The following is a 5,000-nucleotide window of genomic DNA, read 5'->3' as shown; positions in this document are numbered from 1 at the left end:
GGACCCCCTAGAACCCCCTCAAGGACCACTGGTGGTCCCCAGACCACTGGTTGAGAACCACTGATGTAAAGGACCCCCATCACATGTATTTGGCCACGGACCCCCATCTCAATATATGTTGTTCCAAGGACCCCCATCTCAAAATATGTTGTTCCAGGGACCCCCCAGAAGCAAAGATTTGAGTTGCAAATGCTCGCTTTAAAAAAAATATATATATTCAAAGATTTGCCAACATTTTCACGATTTTTCAAAACATAGCAGATTGTAGATCTGCTATTTTTGAATAGCCAAAGAAATGTAAAATGACAGAGATGTGTTCCCAGTCTTTACTGGGTTCAAGTATAAAAGACAAAACAATGATGTCATATCTCCATATTACGTTATCCCCTGTTTTGGTCCTCTCCTTTACCTCTCCTCTTCTCTCCTCTCCTCTCCTCATCAGCCCATTGGCTTAAAACACATGCCCACACCAACGGAGCGCGCTGATTGGTTGCCTACCAACCCCAGGCCTCAGCCTATCGGAGCGCTCCGTATGTGGTGCGCTGCATCTTCCGAGGCGCATCATTACCGGGAAGAGAGAGAGGAGGATATACTCATCTCTCCATCCCTCCCTCTCTCTCTCTCTCTCTCTCTCTCTCTCTCTCTCTCTCTCTCTCTCTCTCTCTCTCTCTCTCTCTCTCTCTCTCTCTCTGTCTCTGTCTCTGTCTCTCTCTCTCTCTCTCTCTCTCTCTCTCTCTCTCTCTCTCTCTCTCTCTCTTCCCCTCCGTCCCTCATCTCAGTTTTCTCGTTCTCCTCTCCCTTTCCAGGCACATCAGAGCTTCCGGGAAGTGCGAGTGTGTGTGCGTGTGTGTGTGTGTGTGTGTGTGTGTGTGTGTGTTTGTATTACTATACTTGCGAGGACCAAGTATAGTAGAATTTGAAGAAATCTACATTGTGAGGACCGTCTTCCTCACAAGACAAATGGTTGTTTTATAGTTAAAAAAAAACATTTATAGAGATACGTTTACAATCAGAAAAACATTCAGGTCAGGATTAGACATTTAGGTGTCTTAGAGCAGTGGTTCTCAAACTTTCTCATGTCAAGGACCCCCACATTGAAACTTATTATCCCGCGGACCCCCATTTGAAAAGATAAGCCAGGGACCCCCATAAGAGAAGATTTTAATTTCAGAGGACCCCCACTTTGACATCAATTAGGGCTACGGACCCCCATTTAATGGCATGTATGTCTCTGGGACCCCAATTCATATTGTAAAATCAATTTTAATTTAACTCTGAGAGTGTACAAATGGAACCAAATGGACCCGTTAGGGTCCATTTGGTTCCATTTGTACACTCTCAGAGTTACAGACCCATAAGGGTCCATTTGGTTCCTATCCATCATTTAGCTGGGGACCCCCTGGAACCCCCCCAAGTACCCCTGGGGGTCCCCGGACCCCACTTTGAGAACCAATGTCTTAGAGGTTAGGTTTAGGGATTGGAATTAGAGTTAAACATGATTTATACTTAGTTGCGCGCCAGTGTCAAGCACCGAAAAACAGCCGATCTATATGGGCTTGTAGATCTGCTGTTTTTCGGCTTTAGGCTTACGGTTAAAAATGGCAATTATTATTTATAAATGGCATTCATAACATGGCTGTCCTAAAGTGTTGATGTCCTCACAAGTATAGTAATACAAACTTGTGTGTGTACAGTATTTAAAATGTGTCTAGCAGCTGTATTCTGCTCTGCAGTGTAAAAAACAGTTCTGTCCATGATGATGAAGATGACTCAGCGTTATGTCACAACCTGGACTCAGCAGTCAGCATCTCTTTGTTGGAAGAATGAGTAAAAACATAACAGTGTTATGTCATTTTAATGTGTTGTCGTGCTCATCTTAACCTCAACTTCAAGTGTATTGTCAGATAGATAGATAGGTAATAAGAAGTAGCCTGGTAAACCATCCCCCTTCCGGAAATCTCATTTGCATTTTGAGATTTGTGGAAGGGGGATGGTTTACCAGGCTAAATAAGAATACCATCAATAAAAAAACAAGACATACAGAGTCAGCTGCTAAAAACCCATTTGTTTCGCAAACATTTTCGTTTGTAATGTTGTTTATTTGCATGTATTGTTTGCGCTGCTCTGTTTGTAACTTATTTTATTATTTTGAATGTGATGTTCTTGTTTTAATTTAGATTTATTGCTACAGTAAGTACCATGTAGCATTTGTTTTGAAAGGCGCTTTATAGTTATTTCTTACCGTACCTTACCTAAAGAACAACAGTATACAAGAGTATACTCCTATACAACTATCCTGCACCATGCAGAGAAACAACAACGCCAGGTGACAGTGTACTCACATACTAACAAGTGTCGGTGTGCAATGTAAAGAAAAGGGACAGTGTCTAGTGTCCACAGTGTCCACAGTGTCCACAGTGTCTATGGTCCACAGTGTCTACAGTGGGGGTACCACACTTCAAATAAGAATATTTTGGGGGACGCGGCCTGAACAAGTTCAGAAGAACCACTGCACCTTCTCCCGTCTGGCTCCCAAACTGCAGAACGAACCCCCCGTTGCAGTTAGAACTGCAGACTCATCTCTTCAGACTCCACCTCCCCCGTAGCATTTGACCTAGTCTTGACGACCACACGTGTAGTCTCGGATCAGCGGGGGTCGCGCCGCGATCATTGTTGTTTTTGTCCTCCTGCGCGGTGCGGTGAAAACAACAGCTCACCATTAATCCAGCTCTTGCCCCCCGCGGGCGTGTGTGCGCACAAACGAGCACCAGCGCGAGAATTTGCACGGAACCGCGCCCGCTCGCTTCACCCGCCCTTCAACTTCTCCGCGCGTCCCAAATAACCGCCAGCCTCTCATTGAAAATGAATGACACAGGCACGTCAGCCGCTCCCCGTCTGAAACGACATTTATGCAAAGGCTAAAATGTATATTAGACAGATAGCATCTTATTAAGACAGACGCTAGGTTCATTTGTTAACCTGTCATCCTATAGGTCCTTGGTTCTCAAAGTGGGGTCCGGGGACCCCCAGGGGTACTTGAGGGGGTTCCAGGGGGTACCCAGATAAATGTGTAAATATAGCATCAGAATAATTATGACCTTTTATACTTTGGCTATTCAAAAATAGCAGATCTACAAGCTCATAGCGCGGCACCGAGTGCCGCGCTATGAGCTTGTAGATCTGCTATTTTTGAAAAATCTTGAAAATGTGTGCAAATCTTTGAATATAAATATTTTTAAAGCCAACATTTGTAACTCAAATCTTTGCTTCTGGGGGTCCCTGGAACAACATATTTTTAGGTGGGGGTCCGCGGCCAAATACACATCATTTTGGGGGTCCTTGACATGAAAAAGTTTGAGAACCACTGCTATAGTTTACATCAGGGGTGATGCAACTTTGATGATGCAGAGGGCCACTATATTTACACACTCACTCCAGAGGGACACTATATTTACACACTCACTCCAGAGGGACACTATATTTACACACTCACTCCAGAGGGACACTATATTTACACACTCACTCCAGAGGGACACTATATTTACACACTCACTCCAGAGGGACACTATATTTACACACTCACTCCAGAGGGACACTATATTTACACACTCACTCCAGAGGGACACTATATTTACACACTCACTCCAGAGGGACACGATGCATATACTGTCGGGCAGAAACCTCTTATCTCCGTGTTTTAACTTTTTTCGTAAATGAATGCCGTACTTCGTCATTCTATGTCACACAAAAGTAGCAAAAGAAAGCCGATCTATAAGCTCAAAACGCGTCGCACCGCAACGAGTTTTGAGCTTATAGATCTGATATTTTTTTAATTGGAATCCAGATTTTTTTTTGTTATTTTTTTTATTGGAATCCTGAAAAGTAACATTTTTATTTAATTTCAAATGTGTTTAGTTATACTTGTGTTAACTTTATGAATGTGAATACAAATACATTGGACATAAAAAAGACAATAGAATGTTAATACTAGTCATTAAGCTACTAATATAGACTGAAGTAATTAAAGTGGGTCATGTTTGCACGTTTGGAATCATAACAGCTGAAACCAATAATATATCACTATTCTGATATTAACCTGTGGGCCACATTAAGTGAGGGTGGGGGCCGCATGTCGCCCCCAGGCCGCCAGTTGCCCATGTATGTTTTACATAGTTTCAATGTACAGATGATTATTTTTTCATAGTATATTGTTTGGCTAGGTTCTTGGTTTACTTGTGATCCTATAGTTTACTGAGACACTACACTGTCTCTCTGTATTCTATGTATGTGTTTACCTTGTTTGTTGTGGGTCGCTCTGGATGAAGAGCGTCTGATAAACGCCTACGTCGTTAAAACGCACGCCGGGTTTGAAGTGGATCCACGAGTCTTGTTGTGATATAACACGGTGACACCGGCTAGCTTTATATAACACTGTGTGTGTGTCTGCACACAGAGCAATCATCAGAGATGTGTTGTTGTGGGCCTGTACATCGCCTATTGCCTATTTCTGGCAGGTGGTTATCGTGTTGAATGCTGGCCTGTTGGTTTTAACCGACATAACAGCAATTGTCAGTGAATGTGTCGTGTCGTGTCGATGTTACTTTTCATCATTCAAATTCAGAAAAAAAATCCGAAAATATTCCAAAAAAGTAGCAGATCTACAAGCTTGAAACGCGTCGCTTCACGCAGCGTTTCAAGCTTGTAGATCTGCTACTTTTGATGCTTTCGAGTGACGCTGTAGTACAGGGTTCCCCAATAGACGGCCCGCGGGCCATTTGCGGCCCGCAAGAGGCAACTGGCCGGTCGACAATTTAACAAATATATATATATATATATATAGATATATTTTATTTGTATTATCTGTATTACTGTTCAAGCAGACAGTAACAAACACATCTGGAAGTCAATTGTTGATTCTGGACTTATTTTGATTTTCAGTACAACTGCCTGCTGTTAATCTGACTGTAACAACCAAATATTTTAAGTAAATGGTTGGTTCT

Source organism: Gymnoscopelus microlampas, assembly GCF_963454915.1.
Source record: "Gymnoscopelus microlampas genome assembly, chromosome: 9".
Taxonomy (NCBI): domain Eukaryota; kingdom Metazoa; phylum Chordata; class Actinopteri; order Myctophiformes; family Myctophidae; genus Gymnoscopelus; species Gymnoscopelus microlampas.
Note: the sequence above shows the minus strand (reverse complement) of the source record.